This window comes from Pelodiscus sinensis, chromosome 2 (assembly GCF_052426305.1).
Source record: "Pelodiscus sinensis isolate ZL-2025 chromosome 2, ASM5242630v1, whole genome shotgun sequence".
Lineage (NCBI taxonomy): Eukaryota > Metazoa > Chordata > Testudines > Trionychidae > Pelodiscus > Pelodiscus sinensis.
Genome location: NC_143053.1, coordinates 111,209,495 through 111,234,650, shown reverse-complemented (window position 1 = coordinate 111,234,650; position 25,156 = coordinate 111,209,495). Strand labels below are relative to the sequence as shown.

Below are 25,156 nucleotides of genomic sequence, written 5' to 3'. Positions count from 1 at the left end.
GCAAAACAGTAAAAACAAAACGAAAAACTGAGTGAGTGAACTCAGGTCATTTTCATAGGCAAATACTGATCAAATCCAACGAGAGGCATGGTGGAAAGAGAGTATTTTGTGAACCAGTTGTACCATATGCACAAAAATTCCTCACGCTATTCATAAGATGTGTCAACTGACTGAGCAATGTGATGAAAACAAACCCCTTCTTTTTTCAAAGTTCATTCATGCAGAAAGGGGACATGAAAGTGAGATATTAATCCAAGCCGTCCCTTACTCTTTCTTGCAAAAGCACATGGTAAAGGCGATTGTACGTCCATATTAGCACAACGTCTGACGCTGAAAATCCTGGGATTTTCTTCTCTGGGGACTGATGCCTCCATTCCCACCCTTCCTGTTTGATGGTTTATGTAGGGGGGAAAAAGTGTATTGGAACAATGAATTATTTGGGGCGGGGGGCAGGAAGAGGTATTTTAGCCACAGAATATCAGATATCATTCTGGCTGAGGTCTGAAATATTTGAGGGAGCCCCTTGTCAAGATGTTAGTAACACATCCATGATGTCAAAGATCTGTGATGTCTCAAAAGGGATCAAACATGTAAACACATAGCTGTGACAATGCATCCTCCCCCATTTCTTATATGTGCACTTGTTATATTGAACCTTATATGACAGTTCTGTTTTAACAAGCTACCTAGGTGTACTGAACACAATGCAGGCTTTGATATCTAATAGCTCCTTTATTATTGACACATCTCCTTGATGACTTCTTTCTTCTTGTACATATACAAATGCAGTGCTGGCAAGGTAAAGGTAAGTGAAAAAACCTGCAGTAACTACTATCATAAAGAAAGCAATTCAAAATGACAGCAGGGTAAATCACTTTGTACTGTTCCAATTTGAACATTAGTTACAAGTGACACCTGTTCCCAGACCAAAAAAAAGGACTCCGTTTTGTATATATATCATGACTGTACCCGGACTTTTCATATGGAAAGGAAGTTGAAAAAGAACAGATAGTTCTTGAATTCTTAATTCCATTTACAATAGCACAGCTGGATTTTTATGTCCCAGGAGCAACGGCAGAACTCCTTATCACCTGTCTGGCCTTGAATTATGTCCTGCCTTCCTCCATACAAAAAACCTGAGAGGAGGAAGGAAGATCTTTGTGGAGGAGGACTCAGCAGAGTCATGTTCAGTACTTTGCTCTGCCCCACACCAAATTTGTGATCTTGAGAAAGCCATTTTAATCTCTGTGTGATTCAATCCCTTGTCCTCACCACCACTACATACACACAACTTGTTCTTCACCTTTTATATAGCCACTGTCAAATACACCTTGGTTACACTGGTGATAGCATGTAAGCTACACGAAGCCACCCACTGTGGCAAAAAGAAGACTGTGTCCTCACTGCAGTGGGTAGCTACACATGTCTATGAAAATTCTGGCAGTGGGGAGGCAGTAGGGAAAGGCTTCAGCAGCGGGGTGCTGCTAGAGTCTTTCCCTACTGCCAGAGTCTCTCTCTATGGCAAGGAAAGCACTCTGGCAGTGGGGCACGATGCTGCTCAAAATACCACTGTTGAGGTAGGAGGCACTGCTTGGGTGGGTAGAGCACCATGTAAAGTGCTTACCCTAAGATTCGGGTGTTTTCACTCTCTTCATCTAAGCACCTACACTGCTATTTATACCTGTCCTAGGGACAGCATGTAATGTATGAACTCGACATGCTGCTGTAAAGAGAGACATAGCTATAGACCAGGGGTGGGTAATAATTTTTGACGGGGGGGGGGGGGCGGGAGGAGTCCCAAGATTTTGGAAAGTGGTTGAGGGCCGCACTCTTCCATGGTATTAATGGAGGAGATGCAGAGTCTCGGGGTGCAGAAGGGAGTTTGGGGTAACAGACTGGGGTGCAGGAGGGAGAATGGAGTCTGGGAGGGAGTTTGGGTGAAGATGGTTGGGACCTAGGGTAGGGAACTGGGGTGTGGGTTTTGGGATGTGACCTAGGGTAGGAGGGGATTGTGATCTCAGGCAGGAGATGGGGTTCCAGATCTGGGAGGGGGTATGGGTGCATGTGGAGTAGCAGAGCAGGAGTGTGGGGCAGAGGGTTGGGGAAGAGAGGGCCTGAGGTACCAGAGGCAGGTTCTAGCCAGGAGACTTACCAGCCTGCCTGCCTGCCTGCAGAGCTAAAGGTTTGCAGAGCTTAAAATGTTTCCGCCTGCTCGGCCATGTGCTTGAGTGAGTGAGCAGGAGGGTTGTGCTTCGTGGCTGCCTGTTATTCAAACAAGCAGCTCCCATTGGACAGTGTCTGTCCAGAAACAGGCCAACGAGATTATGCTGGGGATGAGAGCAGCATTTGAATCTTCCTCCCTTCTCTCCAGACTCAAAGAGAAAGTGTCCTGCAGCTGTGTTTCTGAGTGGTGTATGGGGCTGCAGGGCAAGCAGGAGAGGTGGGCTGGTGGTTTGGTGGGCTGGATCTGGCCTGTGGGTCGTATTTTGCCCAGGCCAGCTATAAATACATATAAACTTTCCTCATTGTATTATATTCTAGTGCATCCCCTTGCAAATAGCCATGGTTTTCTTGTCTACGTTTCCTTTCTCATCTTTACAGATCGGTGTCTAAGCCTTCTCCTCTATAGTCAGCTCCCTTGTTTGGCATCACGGAATGCATCCACCTTCCTGCCCTATATTCCTTTAACAGGTAATATTCCTGCTATACCATTTGCTTCAGAAACATGGATTATTTCAACATGCCATTTTCTATTCCATGGATGTTTTACAGTGAGCCCTAGCTTGAACAATTAGCCAGAAAAAAATGTTTGGTGCAATTACATCTTAGGAGTCATCCTATGGTGTGAGGACATGAGACTAATGATACATTCTAATGATAATTCGTAGACAGCCAGTATTTCATAAGGATTACATCTTCTTGCCACAGATTTCTTTTAACTCTCTGCTGGAGGATAATAGGGGTGGTTAAATTATCCTTGACAGAGTCAAATCCCTCAATGAGAACTCGCCAGGGACTCAATCAAGAGTCAGTCTCTGGAAAGAGAGTCCCCTGGGTTCAGTTCCTATTAGTTTTTTATCCTCCTCTCCAGTCCACCAACACATGGTGCTATTTTTTTTCTGTCCCACCCCCAGGTATTTATCATGTAAGATATGCAGCAATGTACACGTGTACAGGAGGGCAAGACTGGATTTTGTTTGTATAAATTCTTTAGAACTCTGGGGCAATCTTTACAAGATGTGTATCAGAGGGTACGTGTACATTTGCTCCCTAGTTCGAACTAGGGATGTAAATATAGCTGCTGAAATTGCTAAGGAAGCGGGGATTTAAATATCCCACGCTTCATTAGCATAATCTCGCCCGCGCGCTATTCCGCTCACCAGATGATTCGAACCAAGAAGTGCGCTCCGGGACGCGTTAGTTCGAATCAAACCCCTTGGTTCAAACTAACATTACTCCTCAAACAATGGGGAGTAATGTTAGTTTGAACCAAGGAGTTTGATTCGAACTAACGCATCCCGGAGCGCACTTCCTGGTTCGAATCAGCTGGCGAGCAGAATAGTGCGTGGGCGAGATTATGCTAATGAAGCGTGGGATATTTAAATCCCCGCTTCATTAGCAATTTCAGTTGACTACATTTGCATCCCTAGTTCGAACTAGGGAGCAAATGTAGATAGACCAGAGTGCCTAGAACAATGGAGCTCTAATTATATCAAAGAATTAATATTGAGCAGCTTATGAGGTTTACTCCTCCTCAGATATTGGGGAACTGCTTTAGAATCCATGGGCCCACACATGAAGGAAAAAGCAGAGAAAGAGGGGTGGGGGGAGTCTTGCAATTTTTTCTTGCAGCATTTGGAGCTTTCATTAAAAATAGTCTTAAATGCAAACCTCGAGAGCCATCATGCATTTATACATATTCTGAGACATGTGCTATGATCTCCACTCTGTTGGGGATTTGACCAGCTCTCTGCTTTGTGTCCAGATAGTTCTTATTATCCTCTCACGCACTGGTTTTTCAGGAGGATGCTTTTCAGCACTTGACTCCACCATACACACTACAAATCTCTGTCTTCTCCACAGCTGTAAATTTACAAACAGCCATAATAGTTTTCTTGAAACAGGGAGAACATGAAAGGCTGGCACAAAACAGCTGATTTAGAATACTCAGACATGTTTGTGCAGACAGAATAAGAAACAGGGAGAGCAAAATCTACCCACCTCTCCTCTCTTACTCCCTGCTAGTGATTCCTTCCTCAAAGAAAAAATGTGCAGCTTAGTTTTAAACTGTGGGAATGAATCAGCTGCATGCTGACCAAAAGGCAGGGTTGAATGAGAAACTCTTCTTTAAATATTGACAAGCTCAAGAAAGCATGTATGTTTCTGGATACTAGTTCCAAAACTGGATTCTTTAGGAATTAACCTAGATACAATATTAACCTCCTGCTGCCCAGGCCTAGAGTCAAGGACTTGTTATGTCCACTGCTGAACAAGATATTTTTGAGAAACAGATTTAGCATAGGAAATAGTAGTCACATTACTGGTCCCTTAATCACAGCCTTTAACTGTGCTAAGCACAGCTTTTCTTAGAAACCTTTCACAAAAGCAGCTCACTGTCACAGTCAGCAAGAGCCACATTGATGACATAAAAGCTAAAAAAACCAAAGCAAGTTTATTACAGCAAAAATATTAAGATATTTACCCACCGGGATATAAATATATATAATTTATATAAACCAATACATATGAGGTGCCTCCAACAACAACGTGTTACAATGGAAACGTTGGGAAGACGACCACCATCTAAGCAGCACTGCAGATACAATCACAGGTGGCAGGTGAACCCCCCTTTGGGGAGGCTAGCTCCCAGCTCTTCCCCTTCCACCACCACCACCACCACCACGCAGTTGGAGCCCCCGGACCGTCTTCTCTTCCCTGTAGCCAGAGTCACAAGCCCCACCCCCAACACTCACCTGGAGAAAACCGGAGCGCCCTTGGCCAGAGGAGCCCTGCGCCAGCCATAGCTGCGCCTTCTCTCCTCAAACCCAGCCACCTTGAGGAAAAGTGGTTCTTCAGAGATACTTTTGCTGTGTCTTACCCAGGTTCCAGGGTGGCCGAGGAAACAGTATGTGCTTCTCAGCTTCCTGGGTACCTCAGTAATCTCCCTGTAGTCTGGAGCCATTACTGAAGAATCCTGGAAGCTGACTAGCACATGCCACTTCCTCAGCCACCCCCAAACCTGCATGGACTATAGAAAATGGAAATACTTCACCCCAAGCTGTATTACCAGGGGTCCATTGGTTACAGCAGTGCCAGGGTAGGCAGTATTTACTACTCAGCTTCCTGAGTGCCTCCCCTAGACCAGATGCAGGGCCGGGGTGCTGCTGGAGGCCAGGGCCAGCCTCTGCAGCACTGGCCTCGCAGGACAAGCTGCCGGCCAGAGAGTGCAGCCCTAGCTTCCTCAGAGGAGCCACCACCAGAGCAATGCCACCCTTGCTGCTGGTAAGTTCCCCCTGCTGGCCTCCCAGCTCCCTGCCCTGAGCCCCCCCCCCATCTCAACTCCCCTCCACTGAGCCTCCCACCGCTGCCCTCACTTTAGCACTCTCCACCTCTTTCTCTGAGCCTCCCCAATCTCCTGCCTACACCCCTGCCTTCACCCCCCTCTTTGAACCCTGTACTTTGAGCCCCCCACCCTCTGTACTGACCCCCTCACACCGAACCTTGTGCCCTGAGCTCTTCACTCCAGCACTCTCCACCCTCTGCCCCGAGACCCCCAACCCCCTGCCTTCACTCCTGCACTCCCCCACCTCTTGCCCTGAACCCCCATCTCCCTCTCCCTACCCTGAGCCTTCCACCCTGAGCATCCCCCCCACACACCCAACCCTTTTCCCTGAGCCCCCCACTCCCTGCTCTGACCCCATCATTTAAATAAAGCGTGTACATTTTCCTTTTAATTTTCAAAACACAAAACCCTTACTACAGTTAAGGACCCAAGCAACACTGGGTACATCTGCTAGTAACAATAACATTCATGTGGCTATGACAACCTCTGGTCAATTTCCACTCTACACAGGCATTATCATCTTCTTTTTTTGTGTTTCTTTTTGTTATTTGACAGTAATAAGATGCCCAGCTGTTGCAAAGGATTTGGGAAGATTAGGCAATCAGGCAGATGAATTTTCTTTAGGCTCCCCTGTCCTACACAGAATAGTTTATGCAGATATGAATGGTTTCCATTTACAGCTGTTAATCTGAGTCAATTCGCTTTATGTTATTTTCTCCCAACCCTTCTCCTCCACGCCGCCCAAAACAAGCTAATTGCAGTCTGGCACTAAGCCTGACTTTTTACAATGAAGAAACGTCAGACTGATGCTTTAGAATAATTTATGCAGCCATTACACTGACAGTTTTGTCGGCATTCAGGCAGCCGTAAGAACACAGAGGAAATTACATCTTGTCTGCAGACTGGCAGGGAAAGTGATAGGAAATCCAAGTCTTCATTTAGAAAAAGTTACAAGCTGCACTGTCAGGTCAATAAGTCTATCACACACAATATAACCACCGACACAGCAAATCCTGCATCTGCCACACACTTTTTCGATTTTTTTAAAATAAACATTCCATTCCATCATCTGTCTGAATGTGATACATTGCAGCTTCCTCAGTATACCTCTTGTTTAATTTGGGAACAGCTATTTTTCTAGAGTAAAATGGGCTTGGTAAATCAGTCTTTCTTTCAAAATGATTTTGAAAACAAACTGGTGTTCAGGATCTGAGCCCTGTTTCCTACCCACAAGAAAGATTACAAAGGACTTAGCCTAAGTATATGCCCAAGGGTAGGCATATCCCTAGTGGAGAACCACTTCAATAGTTTATTTTGAATGTTCCATAACTGATGACAACATACACCTTTCAGAGAACAACATATGCTGCTGTTGGGAATACAGGTCTCAAAGCACGCTTGTCACAAAAGAGCCCCTGGCATTTTTGTAAGAGATTGGAGGGCTTTACTTCCAGTGTTCAGATCTAATTCCTAAGTTTTGCCTAAACATAATTTCCCATGTAGTTTCAACTAGATAAAATATAGTTCTCATACTGAAATCTCATAAATCTAAAAGCGTGTCTACACAGGAAAACTGGCAGGCATAACAGAATAATTATAATATTGAAGAATAATTACATTTTTCTGGAATGAAGTCACTTTGATTCCAAAACAGAGTGTTCATCCAGGAGATTTGTAGCAACATAGCTGATATTCTTCTTCTCCCTAAAGCAAGCCTAATTTGACATCAGGTGGCTAATGGAGGGGCACGTCTATACAGCAGGGCTAAAGCCAAAATAAGTTACGCAACTTGAGCTATGTTATTTGCATAGCTTAAGTCAAAATAGCTTATTTTGGCTTTTGGTGCTGTCTACACAGCAGGAAGTTGAAGAACACTCTTACTCCGACCTCCCTTACTCCTTGTGAAATGAGGGTTACAGGAGTCGGAGTAAGAAGTCCTCAAGCTCGCCATTATTTTGACATTACGTCGAAATAACTGCTTGTAGTGTAAATGTGGACTACGATATTTAGGAATAACGTTAGTTATTCTGAAATAACGCTGCCATATAGACATACCCGGAGTGACTTCAATAAATCCCCTCCAATTCTCTCCCAGTTTGGATTGTACCAAAGTACAATAGGCAGCAGGCCAGCTCTTCACCTAATATTAAAAACTAGACTATGGCTCCTGATTGATTTTATAGTCTATTTAAATAAACTCTATCCCTATTTTATGTGGATAGAGAGAGTTCTACTGTATCTATTATTTGGTCTGGTTCCAATTTGCAACAGGGTCCAATTCCATTACGTTTTTGACATGCATGGGAGTTCTGCCATGGATCTTAGTGGAAGCAGAATAAGGCCTCAGCAAGCTTAAGGCCAAATTCATCATACATCTAATCCCACAGACTAGCCAGAATTATGCCAGAAATGAATTTGGCCCCTCATACAACAGTAACAAACAGACTATGAGTAACCCATGATTCAAACTGTTACCCAGGTATCTTAATTAGCATGTCAGCTGAAATTACTCCACAAGTAAATTAACATTGCTCTTCTATGAGGAAATTGTTAAAGTCTTTTTTTATTTTAAGATAGTAGCGTAATGTTTTTCATTCACATTTTATTCCTGGCAGGGAGAGCTCAATGCTATTAAACAGGAGCCATAAAACCATTTTGAAAAGAGGCAAATATAGCTTATTTTGTGGAGATCAAAGTGAATCAGCCGTTCTACATATGAGAGAGGCTCCACCTCTGGACCCATCAAGAAGATCGATGCTTGTTCAATTATTCCCCAGGCTGCAGAGCTTACACCAGGGGCCAGGTCTCAGTCTCAGCCCAAGCAACTGACTTAAGAGAAGAAGAATTCATCAAGTTCCATCTGCCTGGATTCCAGCCTCCCATATTCGCAATAATGCGGTAGCTTAATCTTTAGGAAAGGGATTCTTGAAAAACCACTTTCAGGCTCAAACTGATTAAGGATTATTGAGGCTGTTCCACCACAAGGCAAATTAAATTATGCTGCCGTGAGCAATGCTGGGTTAGGCCATATTCACTATTTTTTTCCCCATTTGTTTAACAGAGAATAAGTGTCCTTTGTTCCAACTTAAAAGTGTAAGGAACACAACAAATCTCAGAACTCCTGGTGGTCCTGCTTGCCTTGCCTCTACATCTCCCACTGCGGGGGGGACGGACACTTGTGTTGTTATACCTTGTCCAGGCAGACTCTGCCACTAGACAACTCTAGTCTAGGTTCTTCTATCTTCTTCTAACTTGCCCTAAGAGAGGGTCACTGTGTGTCTCTCAGGCAACTTCTCCTACTGGGGCTCAGGCGAGCACAAGGCAGAATTTAAAGCAATTTTCCCCAGGTGAACTGCTACGGGGAGGCTGTCCCAGAATTTGGGTCCTACTCCAGTACAAGTGTTCCCATGGATGCAGAGAAGTGCAGATTACGCCTATCTGTGCCCATGGGGGAATGAATCTGGTTCTTTAACTATCACTCTCAATATCCCTGTGAATAGGTAAATTATATTATCTCCATTTTAAACTTGCTGCAATCCATAAGTTTGATCTAGACCTTAAATGCCACATTTAACTGAGGGGAAGAAAATGACACCTAGTTAAGTTAGCTAGATACAAACAGACATTTAATTCACTTTTAATGATACCCCTAAAACAACTGTTAGTTTTCAGTGAAAACATCCAGGGGTTAAACATGTTTTAACTGGTGCACTTTAAAATCACGCTTTTAGTTAAGTCAACTTATCTTCCATACAAACAAGCCCTAAAAAAGATTTCTCAATCTAATAATCAGTACTTCTCAAACACATACTACAATCCACCTGTAATCCCTAGGAGGTTGAATGACTACAAGCGAATAAAAAAGACTGTTTTCACGATGGGCCCCATTGACATGTGAACCCAGATTGGTTTTGTTTTTTCATTGAACACCTATCCAACCAACATCATCACCCCCACTGTCAGTAGGAAGCCCAGGGTTTGAATGTTAGAAAGAAAACAAACCTATCAAAACAATTGTATTTGTTTCTCTGACTGCAATGTTTCCCTGCGTGGTTTGACTCTGAGGAAGAGCACTAGTTTCTGTGATTAAAACCCCCTGCCATGAAATGAAAATAATTACTGCAGGTTTCAGAAAACTAGATTCATACCACAACAGAGTTAATGTAAACAAATAAACAGAAATGAAATGCTAAATGCTAAATGAAATGCTAAAAAAGGAGACTGCAACTCACTTGCAATACTGACAGCATGTATGTCCAATGGAAGTGACTCCAGCACATATAACAACTTCAATGTTATAACTGGATCACTCTAGTATCTTAAATTGCTGCATAACAACATTAATATAACTTCATAACACTTAATGTAGTCCCAATTTCTAATAATCAAAGTAGTACCTTAACAAATGTAAATCTAGCCAAGGCCTCATAACTTCTAAGGTCTTGTCCATGAGCAAAAGTGGTACCACTGCACCGGTGGCAGTTAAAGCAGTACAGCCCCACTAGATTGCACATGGGAATAGTGGTATAAAGGTGCATCATCCCAGTATAGTTTGTTCCGCAGGAATAAACTATATTGATATAAGGCATCTTTATCCCAGTATAACTGCACCCACATTAGTGGTAGTACAGGTTGGCCCTCCCAGGTCCAGCAATCTTGGGCCCTGACCGGTCCCAAATCAGGGAATTTGCCAGACTAGGGAAGGTTCTTTGCCACAGCCCCTCAGCACTACCTGCTCTAGGGGGTCTCCTCACTACTTCCAGCCGCGGCCAGCCCTGCTGCCGCTGCCCTGGCTGGAGGTTTCCTGAGGGCTGCAGCAGCCCACACTGTCACTGGCTGCCACAAGCTCCGGCCCCATGCTGCACTGCTGCGGGTCCAACCCTGGCCCCACTGCCATGGGCTGTCAGGGGCTACTGCCGGTTCTGGCCCTGGTCCTGCTGCGAGGAGCTCCAGGGGACCATCAAGGGCTTGGGCTCTAGCTCTGTGGCAGCCCGCAGGCCCTGGCCCCATACTCCCACAGGCTGCCCGAGGCTCTGGCCCTTGCCCCGCACTGCTACAGACTGCGGGTGCTGCTGCCAGCCTTGATGCCACTCCTACTGATATGGGCTGCTGAGGGCTTGAATGCCTGGCTTGTGGCAGCCTGCAAACTCTGGCTCCGGCCCCGCACTACCACGGGCTGTCGACTGCCCAGTCCTGCACTGCGGGTGCTGCCCTGGACCTGGCCTCAGTGCCGCAGGCTGCTGGGGATTGCTGCTGGCTCCAGCCCTATTGCTGCAGGCTGATCAAGGTTGCTGTCAGCCCCAACCCTTACCCTGCCCTGCTGCTTCATCCCAGCCCCGCTTTTGGGCAGCCCTCCTGCCACTAGGCTACCAGGATCTCTGATCCAGGAACATCCGTTGTTGTGCCAGACCACGGATGTTGCCGGACCATAGATTTCTGGTTTTGGGAGGTGCAACCTATACCAGTATAATTTGATTGGTTTAAAAAGAAATGACCCCTCAACTGACAGTTATACTGGTACAAAATCTGTGGTAAATCAGACCCAATATTCCTTGGGAGATCTGAGGATCCTGTGGAAAATCAAATCACAGAATTTCAATTTGGACAAGATATGTTTCCAGTTAGAAAACCATGCGTAATCATCAGACAGGAGCCTTCCTCATGATTCTTGCACAAGAGGAGTCTAGAATATCAGCACATGGGACTGTGTGGATGGAAAGAACAACATGATCATTCAAACAGTGCCACTGGCTGATTATATCATGGAGCCACAATGTTGTTCCTCGAGGCACTGCTGACTCACCAACCTTCCAAGAGAATAACTGCCACACTTGATAATGTCTAGCTGTGAAGGGAAAATGTGTTAAAAACAACTTTTTGACAACAATCAGTCAATCTTGCTGTTCCCTTTCCATACTTTTTGTCAAAATGATTCTAGACTAATTGGACCTACACAGGTATTTACAGAGACTTCAGTTTCACAGGCAGAGGGATTTGACCTTTAAGTGCCATTCCCCACTCCCACCTTAACAAAGAGGTTGAATCTGCCCTTGTGCTGGGAACTTTAGAGTAAACCATGCTTAATTCTGCCCATGTCACAGCTTGCAGGGACAAGGCTAGCTGGTAAGCAACCTAAATAAGACTTTGAAAATAATCAAAACCAGTATTTATAGCAGAGTTCATCCACAGATTTCAAAACACTTTACAAAGTAGGATATCATGAACCCTATTTTTGAGACAATGAAATTGAGGCATCATGAAATTTGCTCAAGGACACACAGTAAATCAGTGGTAAAGTCAGCAACCTGTCCTAATCTATTCTCAGTCTAGTGATCTTTACAAACCATACGACATCAAATACTGGTGTTGTCAAATTTCACAGTTCAGCTGTGAACCTAGAAATATTTCGTCTTCTCATTAAATCCCTACTTGAAGTCAAGAGACTATAAGAAAATCTCAGCTTGAAAAAAAAAAAAGAGACACTCTCCATAGATGCATTTTAAAAAGCTGAAAACGTGAAACAAGTTCTCCTAAGGCTCAAAAAACCAGAAGACAAATAAATCCCTATCCAAACATTTTTACCCTACGATTTTGGGCCTCCCTCATGATTTTTAACATTTGAGGCTGGCCGTATTGCAGATGAGTCTCCCAATTATATGATTACAATTTTGATATTTATGCTGCATTAATGGAAAACACATTGAGGTGGTAGCAAAATGAGGTATTAACACTCAGGGAACATCTACACTGCACAGTTATTCTGAGATAACTAGCATTATTTCAAAATAACAATGTTGAGCATCTACATAGCCATTCTGTTATTTCAAAATAAATTTGAAATAATGGACGGCTTATTCAGAAATCTGTACACCTTATTCTGCGAGGAATAACACCTATTCCAATATAGCTATTTCAAAATAAGGCGTGTGTAGACACTCCACTGCTGCTATTTTGAAATATCCCCTTACCATGGCCATTCTAAGTTATTCCTCCTCCGTGCCTCCTGGGGCTCTAAATCGAGATAGCATGTCCACATTAGTAAAGCCTGCCTTACACTAATTTTGAGGCTTCCCTGTAGTGTAGATGTGCTATTTCAAAATAAACTATTTCGGAATAACTATTCTGGAATAGCTTATTTCAAAATAAGCATGCAGTGTATATGTACGAACTCTCACAGACAAATACAGGCAGTCCCCGGGTTACGTACAAGATAGGGACTGTAGGTTTGTTCTTAAGTTGAATTTGTATGTAAGTCGGAACTGGTACATATTGTAGGGGAAACTCTAGCCAAACATTTCTCCAGAGCTCAGTTTTATTCTCCCACACCTCACTTCCCTCAGTCCTTTATTCTCAAGCTCAGGTGTCTGCTGAGAAAAGCCGCTCCGCGTCTCCCTGGTCTGCTGGGGGAGGGGGGGGGGGGCGCTAGCTTCGCGTCTCCCTGGTCTGCTGGGGGGAAGCAGCTAGTGCGGGGTTGCCTCACCCCGTTTGTAAGTAGGGATCCGATGTAAGTCGGATCCATGTAACCCGGGGACTGCCTGTACTGCAGAATGTTGCTTATTCAATCCATTTTGCTCTTCCTCCCCAAAAAGTGTTTACATTACTTTAGTCTGTGGCATACTAATGTCCTGCCACTGTGAACACTATCCACAGGCAAAACAGCAGGTTAAATGTAATGGGGACCAGTGTAACATACTTTTGAAAGACCACTGAGCTGGTCACATGAACTAAAGCTTTTGTACCAATCTTCCAAGGCACTGACCTTCACTTTTCCAAGGGCAACTATATCACATTTTAAAGGATTCCCTTGGATATGTTTTTTAAGATAAGGGGGCTCACATTTTTATCCCTTCCTGTACATAATTACAGAGGATACATGTTTGTGGGAAGGAAATAGTACTCCGGGCAAGGCTAGGGCAACTCATCCCTGGTTATTCTGCCTTCTGCCAATGTCAGCCCGCAGGGCACCAGACCTGCATACTGAAAAATCCAGTAGTAGAAATCTGATGCAACTCCCTTGTGCAGCGTTGGGGCCTGCACTGGCTGAGAAACAGGTGTGGCCAAAGCAACACAGATCTGAGCTGACAATTCAGTAGACCTTAGTAGCCACCTTTCACCCAGAGAGCACCTATAAAACTTCAGAGAAAACGAGTTAGTTGTCTTTCCTGTTGTAAAACCGATCCTAAAGCAGGATGGCAAAAACCCTTAAAACAGAGTGGAAACAACCAGTTGGACACCCACAAGAGCAGCATGCCTTGCTGGCACACGGAGGTGCTGAGGGAGCAGGATACACACACCTTAAATGACTGGCGTAAAAAACTTCCCTGGGGCAAGCCTCGTTTTGCACTGATGCACTATGTGTTTACTGGGACTTTACACTGCTAAAGCTTTGCTGATGTAATTAGGCAAGTGTACATTTTCTTAACACTGTAAGGCTGTGTCTACTCTATGGAATCTATACTAGCTGTGCCATCATAACCGACAGGCTACACAAGTTAGAGGGGTTTCTCTGTCAGTGTGGAAAACCTCACTCTCCTAAATGATATTACCTCCATTGACTAAAGTACTCTTCCACTGACATACCTGTATCTACATTGGAGTTTAGGTCAGCATAATTATGCTGGGGGGGGGGAGGGTTCTGGTTTTTTTCATATTTCTGAACCACGTACCTATGTCAACCTAACTTTTAAGTGGAGGTCAAGTATGATATTACTCGTTGTTTTGTTGCTGATGTGAAATTATTTTTTTCCTTTAAATGAAGATAATTTAAAAAAAAAAAACAACCAAACAAAAAACCCAGCAAATATTTAAAAAAAAAAATTACCAAACTCCTTCCTTGTGTAAGTGTACTGATATTAGTGGAGCTGCATCAGGGACTGATTTGGCCCTGCTTAGTTAAAATTAAGCTGGCTCTATAAACATCTGCTAAGTTACCTTTGATACAAATCCAGTTGGACTACCCTTAAATAAAAATTGTGTGTTGTTTATTCCCAATAAAACCAGCCTCTAAAGTGTTTGGAGACTATTTTGTTCCCTGTTATGGTTTGGGGTTATTTTTTTTTTTAAATAATCCACAAATGTCCTTTTCAAAGCAAGAACCAGCAAAACATGGACATCTGGTCATGATATTCTGTTGACTGTAGGAGTGCCAACTCAAGCTAATTGCTTTTTCTTCTACTTCCATTTCAGAAAAGAATCAAATACCTCCCTGTCGCTAATGGAAAATAAATTAATGAATATACTCTGTAGAATGTTTATTGAAAAGTTTTGTTTGTCATGCAAATAACAAAGTACTTAACATAGACAGTACTAAATAACAGCTACAACATGTGTTCATTCATTGACATCTGCTTCCCTGATTAACTGAATCAGCAGCTAGCTAACATTTCAGGTTAAGGAAAGGATCAGCTATTTCTGGGAAGTATGAAAGAAAGCAAGGAAGGAAAAAGGCGGACGCTGGCTTTGGATTAGCTGACTTCTGGACTACTGTACCGGTCCTGAAAAAGGTGAATATACTCCTTGAAGAGGATGGAAAAGGATCTGATGGAGGGATGGAAGGTTCAGTAAGCATCTATCATAGATATGTCATACTATCATAGATATGTCACAAAGGCTGATAAAATAAACTCTAGCCCATGATTTTTTCCACAGAAGTACATGATAAATTCACTGCAAATGACCATCATAGACATCAGTTAAAGCCAGAAATCATAACCCAAATGAGAAACATTACATAAACATGACAAATCTAGCATGGGCACCATGTTCCAACATGTTCTCACCCAAAAACAAATTCAGAATGTCTTCAGACTCTCAACTGAAATGAATGTAAATGCAACTATCAGTGTGATACCAGTTCAGCCCAGAAGGACACATGTGGGTCTTGTGCAGAATCTGGTAACTGTTCTTATGTATTACATGTAAACATGCACTTTTTTATTGCCATGGCAAGATGTTAAGTTATCTGATCATTATTCTCTTAGTTTATGCTGTTCTGATAGCAAACCATGGAAGGGATTTCTGCTCCGTTTTGGAAGGTGATGTGCATTTACCCTTATAAAATATGCAAGACATAAGTGACTCATCTGCATGGCTTCCCAGCTGGGACCTCCATGCTCTCAAAGTGCAGTAACTTCTTGGTCTTTTACTCTTTTCTTCTTCTTGGAGTGTAATGCATCTCTTTCTTTCCAATGCACCTAAAGCTCAAAAAATGATGCTGCCCCTTTGTATCCTGAATGTTAGTTATTTGTGCACATATTGGCACAGAATGGTTTTTAGTCAGGGCTGGGTTAAAGCAAAGGACTCTTGATGCATAAAGGCAATTTTTCCCTGCAAAAAAACAAAACATATTTTACAGTTTTCTCTCACAGATGATGGCTACAGGGAGTCTTTGTAAGGTTTGTGTCTGCTTGGCTGTGTATCCTGCTGGCTGGCTTTATACAGAATTGCTCCAGCAGCGCTCAACATGGGCAGCTAGCCAGTGAAGCTGCAGCATAATCTCATATCTGGGTTCTCCTTGCTCTCTTGAAACTTGGTGGGCAGAGACTTCCCCCCTCTGGCCTAATACGCAATGAAAATGTGGGAACTGTGGGTGCTCAGCCACTCGCCAGAGCTGTTCAACGCTTCACAGGACCTAGTCCTCACCAGTGCTGAATAGAAGTCAAGAATCCTCAGCATCTCTGAGAATCAGGCCCCACATATATTCAGGGGCACTGGAACAATTTTTACAGTGAGGGGTGCAGAGAGCCTTTGAACCACCAGTAAACCCCTTATATAATGGAAACCATTTCAAGGCAGGGGATGCAGAGCATCCCCAAGGCCAGAATCCCTATGACACAGTGCAGCCACCTCTGCGTAACTGTTTAGGAAAGGAAACGAAGAGGAGTACCATCTCCAGTCAGAACTGCCAGGCTAATCAGATTCCGGCTTCTTTAACTCTGTCCCCTCAATGACCACAGATTATTTTACTGATGTAATTCAAGGCTTCTCAACCATAAATCTGTAGCCCCGTAGGGATCCATAGGACACACATTGGGTATAACTTTGTCTTATAAGCAAAGATATCTCGACACAGGGGCCAGTCTATAGAGAGATGCTTTTTCTCTCTCTCAGATTTCATGGAAAGCTTTTATGGAAAGAAGTAGGGGGAGTCCTTACCTAGTCCACAGCTATTAATTTGTCACTAACAGCCACTGCATCTTAGTTGACATTTTAACTAATGCCTGGAAACAAGCCACCTCTGTGTACCACCCTCAGAATGACCTCAAGGACAACAGAACCACAGAAAGGTTAACTTCAGCTCCGTTCTAGGGCAGGTTGCTCATTTGGGCTTAATTTAATTTTCCACACAATATCACCCACAGCTGATACCCTTTGCTTTCCAGGGGAGGCTGAACTTGTCCCTCTTACCCACTGTAGCTCTCAAATGGGATCCACAAAATTGTGACCATCAGTAAAAAAGTCAGCCTCGTGAAAATGGAAACTATGGTTGTATAATGTTTTGACCTGCTGTGGAAAGCCTGGTTAATTCCTTCATTAAACATCTCCTTTCTATAAGAATGTACTGTACTGAAAGGTGCCTGGCTGGGGAATGTAGCAAAGTTTTTCCTAGAGAGATATACTGGACGAAAGCAGCAAAGCCTGCAGCCATATCACCTGACACTGGACTCTGTTCAGAAAGGTCAGGACACATCTTGGACAGAAACTTCCAATGAACACGCAGGTCCAGCAGAAAATTGTTCTCATAATTCAGCAAACATCACTTTGTCCCTTAAGTCAGTGCTTATCAAATGTGCCAGTGCAGCATAAGGGAGTATTTCACTGTTGGAGGTGAGATGAAATTTAACACAAAGATCATGATCACTTGTAGTCATTAAAGATCTTTTCATAAGATCTACTAAATTCCCCATAAAGTTTCAACTTGATACGAAGTCTCAGAGGGTAGGCATGTTAGTCTGTAACTTTAAAAATAATGAGTAAGTCCTGTGGCACTGTAGAGACTAACACATATATATGTATAGTATCATGAGCTTCTGTGGGCAAAACCCACTTCTTCAGATGAGCCCAGGAAAGTTACACACACACACACACACACACACACACACCTCTAAGGTGCCACAGGACTATAACTTGATACACTACACTTTGATTTAACCTGTTCCTATTTGCTCAGCTGTCGTGTTTCACCCCAGTGAAGGCTGTATTTTGGAGCAACATAATCTTTACGTTATCTGGATGGTAGTCTTTGTATTAGTTTATTATGTTTAGTAAGTGTCTGGGATTCATCTGCGATGAAAGATGCCATATATATTACCATCATTGAGCTTTATCCTTAGGTTTTTAGTCAGTTTCAATTTACGCCTTACTCATTAAGAACTTCTGGATTTAGCCCATTAAGGCAAGAAGGGGATAACATTTGGGCAGAGTTAGAAGCTCCCCTTCTCCTCAACCTGCAAAGAAACTTTCCAAAAGCACAGTATTTTGTTTTTAAGCCCATAGTTTAACTATCCGGAAACTTGAGAGTTCAACCCCCCATATTTTTAAGGCTACAGAATAGCACAGAGTTTTTCACAAAATATTTCTTCCAGATCAGAGAGACACCAAAACAGTCGTTGGTTACACAGCTGGAATTACTGTTCAGTGGAGAATGCTTTCACCTCTAGAAGTACAATGATTTTCAAGGCAAAGAGCACTGGCATAGCACCATGGATGCACAGGACATGTCCCAGAAAAAAAGGCCTAATTCCCCACTGCCCTTCATCCTGTGTAGTCGTTGATACCTGTGCAGAGTGAGTGTAAAATGCAGCCTTTCTGATGGGACAGCATTTTACACCCACCTTGCAAGGGTATAAATGACTGCAGAAGTTGAGAAGCAGTGCGGAACCAACCTATACAATATGCAGGAAACAGGAAACTGCCTAACAAGTAGCCCTACATGATCTATGTGGCCTGTTACAAGAACTCAAAACTCCCAAGACCATTTAAGAATGGAGTCAAAGAGGAAATTAGTGAACAATTTCTAATTCAGGAAGCTCGACACGACAGGATGTCCAGACACTTGCCCGGTCAACCTATGGGGCTGCATCTGGTTTAATGAATAAAAACACTTGGCATTCTTCCTACCTTGGCACCGAGAACATACGCAAACAAGACACTACCCTAAATTCCAGGAGGACAAAGTGCCACTAAATATTTAAACAAGGATTTTAAAAGTTCAAAATACTCAGAGCAAAAGCAATGACATTTACTAGTAATTTACTGCAGCTTTCCCTAAATCCCCTTCCAAAAATACCTATTTCCTTATATAGTGCTGTGTAATTATTAAAAGAAATACTAAGACCATAGTAATAAGCTGAATCCTAGGCCAAGTTTATGCAGCCATATATGCCTTATTGCTCAGAACCTGCAACTCCTATGAATAAAGGGATCTGGGGTGTTTCTTGAAAGTGGGAGAAGATCAGGGCTGTCCCTACCGATGCTGGTGCCTTACACAGCCCAGCACTAGCATTCTCTTCCTCCACCAGCAGGCGCTCTGTGGGAGGAGGGGGACTAAAGCCTGAAGCTATGGGAAAAGAGGTTGCCAACTCTCCCAGACACCATTTACTGCAATGGTGTTCTGTCTGTCTGATCCAGGAGAGGTGGCAACACATGAGCAGGACTAGGAGGGAAGGTGCGGGTCAGAGGAGTAGCAGGCAGTCACGGTGGTGGCATTTAAAGAGAAAGCACCGCTTCTCTCCAGCCACCTGCTGCATGGCTGTCCCCAGCTCTGGGAGTCCTCTGGCCCTGCAAACACTGCTCGGAGAGTGGGAGCTGAGCCCTGAGGGGGCAGCCAGGAGATGGGGATATGGGTCGTGGGAGCCCCTAGGGGGTGGTAGCAGGGGACTGCCAGAGCCCATCATTGAGACTGCAGGGTGGGGGCAGGGGATGGGGCTGCTGAAATCCATAGGCAGCACACAGCTGCACAGGGCAACATGAAATTTGGGGCAATTTGGTGCCCCGAATTTTGTGGTGTCCTATGTGGCTGCGTGTTTTGCAAATGGGTAGGGATGGCCCTAGAGGAGATGGATGAAAGGGTGACTGCATTCCCAAATACAAGGCCTATTTAAACAAAAGGCCTGATTGCCTGCTGACCTACAACACACTGGCAGGATTCCTAAGAGGTGGGTGGTGTCGGAGCACAAGCATCTGTTCACATGAGACACCAGGAGAAGATATCCAATGTGCCATTAACCGCCTACAAAAGCCAACAGCGAGTCACCTTCTGACAAGCAGCCAATGTAAAGAATACTGGACAAGAACAATGTGAACCTGTGAGTGACCATGCTTCTCCATTCTTACCAAGCTGCATGTGATGCAAATGTATGCCTGCAGCTCTGAACAGAGAGAATGGCAATAGTCAAGACTTATAGTGGCAAGGAGACAGGTGCTACTGTTACAAGTTTCTCATGGATAAATAACAGTGCATTCTGTGCAAACTGGCCATTTAATATGTGGCCATAGCTGCTGGATGTATGGCAGCACCTCCTGGCAACACCAACCAAATACATGGAAAAAACCTTCGGCACTCCTACTATAAAAAGTGTTCCAACATGCATGTGCATGGCACTCCAGGGAAAAGCACATTGATTTACAATGTTTTTGAAAGAAAGTGGTTTGAAATGTTTGCAAAGTTTCATTTTGACATTTTCCAAACAAAAATTTTGGCTTGATGGTTTGAATTGACTGACTGTTTCAAAATTTAAACGAATAGTACAGGCAGTCCCCGGGTTACATGGATCCGACTTACATCAGATCCCTACTTACAAACGGGGTGAGGCAACCACGCACTAGCTGCTTCCCCCCAGCAGACCAGGGAGACGCGAAGCTAGCGCCACCCCCAGCAGACTAGGGAGACGCGGAGTGGCTTTTCTCAGCAGACACCTCAGCTTGAGAATAAAGGACTGAGGGAAGTGAGGTGTGGGAGAATAAAACTGAGCTCTGGAGAAATGTTTGGCCAGAGTTTCCCCTACAATATGTACCAGTTCCGACTTACATACAAATTCAACTTAAGAACAAACCTACAGTCCCTATCTTGTACGTAACCTGGGGACTGCCTGTAGTTAAAAAAAGTCTTTTTACTACAAAAGTTGAAATAGAAACCAAACATTTCCAAATTATTAAAACAAAACATTTTAATTTTCCCATGGAGAGAGGATTTTTAGTTTGTTGAAATTTGAGATTCCAACTTTTTGTCCTGGTTCAGAATAGCAACAAAATTTCAAAATGGACAATTTTCAGAGGATGGGTAAACCAGTTCCTGCACAGCTCTAGCACTTACCATGCGGCATTTCTTAAATCCCCATTTAGGCTTAAAATTAAAATTTCTGGAGATGCTGATTGGGCTGAGGGGGGTGGTGGGGAGGAAACCAGCTACTGAAATGAACAGCAGTTGTAAGTGTTTAACATCTGAGGAAATCAGGCTATTTATTTAGGTGCCTATCCCTTGCAAACTGACTTGTCCAAGGTGATTTAAGTCAGCTGCATAAGCAGGAATGGAATTCAGCATTCTTGACTCTCAGTCCCCTTCTCTAAACTCTAGCCTGCATTACCTCCTACAAATATCCAACAGTTCTCTGCTAACCAATTATATGATAAGGAGCTTTCATATTAACAGGCTGCTTTTTACTAGATATGGAGTCTGGTGGTATAGTTACAACAGCTCCACTCCTTTAGCTTGCAAGTTATTTACATGGGCTTCCCCACATCATTTTCCCATGCAAACTGCACAAAGCCTCACACAGCTAGTACAGGTTGAACCTTTCTAATTCTGCACTCTCTGGTCCAGCAACATTTGTGGTGCAGCATGATTTTAGTTAGCTGGATGTCCACTTATCATGGATGTGGGCCAAGTTTCCCATGGTCCCATGAAGTTTGTTTACAGCTATCAGTCCTGGCTCTCGATGTTCTGTGCTGTTATTTTGCTCTAATTTACCCCCTAAATGTCTTCTAAGAGTCTAGTAAGCAGTGGTAATGTTGGTAATGCTGCTAGAGCATATTGATTTCCCATGGTTCAGCAAACTCTCTGGTTCGGCACCTGGCAGGTCCCGAGAGTGCCGGACTGGAGAAGTTCAACCTGCAATGCTAGTCCTTCCCTTTACACATGCCCTTTTCACAGATGTTCAAGTGGCTGAGTTTCCACAGGGGAAGGAAAGGGAGCCATGTGCAGTCATGCTTTCTTCCCTGCCTAAGACAAGAAAAACTCTTCCTAGACAGACAAGCATCATTTCAAATGTAGGGGGGACTAAATTAGAGATGCAAAGTTTTCTGGAGGCTGATCTACAAGAATTAATAATGACTGGCCAGGCCTGCCGATGGCTGGGGAGAAGGGGGCAACTGCTTCAAAAGGGCCTGGGGATCCTGGCTGTTACTACTGAAGTAGCCAGAGCCCTATGCTCTTTAAAATCGCCACAAGAGCCACACACAGTGCACTCTAGGCAGCGCTGAAGGACTGGCAGGAGGGGCTAGTCCCACCCCTTCTGCCCAAGGCCCCATCCCCTTTGAGAGCATGGATCCGCCTCCTCCCCCATATCTTTCTCAGGGGCCTGGAAAATCTCTCGGTCCCCCTGTGACTGGTCAACCTGCACTTATCTGCCTTCCAAGGCACCGTGGACTGCTACTTCTCTGGCCTTTCTAAGTTGTCAGACAGCAGGTCACAACTCTGAGGGAAAGCCCTACAGCCTTCTCTGTACTGCCTGAACACTCCTACCAGTTCTGCCCACACAGCTAAACCACTCTGGCAGCTATCTTCACCTTTACCTCTTCAAGCCACCATTTATGTGTAACTTCAGTATTTAATACAGCATGGAGGACCAGAAAGTACAGAATGGTGCTTCTTGGTTTACCCATGCAATCTATTCTTCCATCCATCCAAGAGTGTATCCAGTCTATGAGAAAAAAAGATTTTCTGTGTCCCTTTCATGTCATGTGTCCATGACAGCCACTCACAAGAAGGACTGACTGTTTATAGCAGAGGTGGGGAACCTAAGGCCCAGGGGGCCAGATGCAGCCCCTGGCTTGCCTGGCTCCAGCCCCTGAGGCTCAGGGCTCCTCCCTCTCCCCCCAGCATTGGGGAGCTGCTGGTGAGGGGTGGGTTTTTTGTTTGTTTGTTTTTCTCTCTCACTTGTGTGCAGCCCCTGACTGATTTTTCTGTGGGTCCCTAACAGAGGGGCAGCAAAAGGATAGCATTTCACACCTATGCCTATAGGACTGTCTACACCATTGGTGGGCAACCTGCAGACCAGAGACCACATTCAACCCATTGGGGTTCTATGTGTGGCCCACAAGACATCTTGTTGCCCACACACAGGGTTGTCAGAGTCCATTGGTTTCCATCTGTGTACATTCTTTTCCTGCCCATATTACTAATTGACATGCACAGGGCTTGACAAACGGTGGCAAAAGCTGCTCGCCAGCCCCGCACTGCGCATGCGCAAGAGCTGCATTGCACATGCGCGCGCCACCGGTAAACGGGGCGGGCGGCTGAAATCTACTCGCCACGGGTGAGTAGATTCTATAGTTTGTCGAGCCCTGGACATGCACATAAATAAAGGCACATGAAGAACATCAATATTGTGTGCAATCAGCACCTGTGAGCAGTTCAGTTGGCACACCCTGCACATTGTAGGTAGCAAAACTACCCTGTCCCAGGAGACTGGTTTGGTTGTGACAATCTTGCAGCCCACTAAGATGAAGGAGTGCCACTCATGCAGTCCATTCACTAGCCTTGGCTGCCCATTGCTATTCTGTAATTGAAGGACAGCTCGATGCAGGGGGAAAACCTCAGGGTCCTATTCCAGCCTGTCAGATGGCTGTATGGCCAGAAAAAAAAGGAGCCCTTGAGCAAGCAGTCTCTGCAGAGATCTTCTTAATGATTTCAATAGGACTATACAGGAAAGCAAACAAAGATTATCAACCACTTTCCTTACAAAGAATAATCAAATGGAACCATAATCCAGCAAATTAAGGCAGCCCCAGCTAGCCTGTCAGTAGTTTAAATAATTTGCTAGGAACTCAAGAATCATAAGTTAGGATCTTGGTCCCCAGAGTTGCCATTCATATATGAGGAAAGAAGTAAAAAAGTGTCAAAGCTTAGGGTAATTTTGATAAGTGAATACAGGAAAATACATGCGTGTGCATTAGTTGTAATAATATAGTATACTTACAGAAGTGTTTGAACCAAGCATTTGAAAAACTGGATTGCTACTCTCTTGGACATGGGAAATCAATAAGGTCAGTGCTGGCCACTCTTTTAGGACTACTTGAGAGTCTAAGAAGAAAAAAACTGGTCACATTTCTGGTTAGTTCTCACATGGCCAAAGAGAGCAAGATGGCAGAGTTTTGTGTTGCCAAATGATTTTCTAACTCAATGCAGGCTGTGAGTGTTTTGTTCACATCACCCAAGCACTTCTTCCTCAAACAGTCATAATATACTATAAATCCAATTGTTCTCTATGTATTGCTGCATGCAGGTGTCAGTAGAGTTCCTATGTCACATTTCCTACAGGCAGTAGGGGTGAGGACATGACTGAAGCTGCGAAGCAGCAAATGTTTCTGAAAATGAGGCTTTTGCTTCCAGCAGGCTTATCTCATAAGCCTGCATCTTAGGGTGAAAGAAAGGACCAGGGTCGCCTTTCCCAAAGTGGCACAAGATGCTCACAGACACAGTCACTTTACTTGGGCCCTCTCTGCTTGCATGGTCCTTTTTATCCATCAGAGATACTTATACAACCACGCAATGATAGCATCTAAGCATTTCACAATCCTCACAATACCCAGAAGGGGGTGGAGGGTTTACCATTAGCCACAAGGGAAAAAGAGGCACAGAAATTAAGTAATTTGTCCAAGGTCACCCAGGGAGTCTGTGACAAAGCAGGGAATGGGCCCAGGACTCCCAAGTCCCAGGCTAGTTCTTTTATTCCCAGACCATCTTTCCTTGCCTTTCCATACTGTGTGATCCCATGCTGTTGTGCTGGCATATCTGTGACGAAAGTGCCTATGTGCCCAAAGAGAAGCTCAAGCCTGGGTAAAAGCCATACAGCTTCAAAGGGGGAATGCTCGGAAAGGGATGGTTAGTGTAGTTAGAAGTCATGGGAGGTGGCAAAACAGAGCCCAACTGTGTCTGACACAAATTCTAGTGCAACTTGCCTTTTCTGCCTGATCTCATCTGAGCAGGAAACCAAAGGGCTGTGAGGGGTGGAGAAAGGATTTCAGGGCTCATGCCAACAAAGGACTGGCAGAGCTAGCTGAAGCCCATGCCAGTGCTGCAGACAGGATCTGTTTACATGCCTTCGTCCCTGATGCCTGATGCCCTGGCTCTTACAGTCCTAGGGCAGCATCCTCAGCTTCTGTGAACTGAAGCTATGATGACTGACATGAAAAGAGAAGCTTCTCCCTAGCACAAAAGCTGCATCTCTGCTAAAACAGGGCTGTTGATTCCCTGGATAAGGAGCCAAACTGGCTGGACGTCGACATCACCAAACTGATTTCATTTGTGACTCAAATTAGAAGTGAATCCAGGTCCCACAGGATGAAACTCTAAATGACGGCATTGCCTGCAAG

The 25,156-nt window shown here is 44.3% G+C and overlaps 1 protein-coding gene across 2 annotated transcripts in view; it reads right to left on the bottom strand.

The window, feature by feature from the left end:
• Positions 1-25,156, bottom strand: part of GFOD1 (Gfo/Idh/MocA-like oxidoreductase domain containing 1) — a 110,675-nt gene that overhangs the window by 9,316 nt on the left and 76,203 nt on the right. The window lies entirely within an intron of this gene.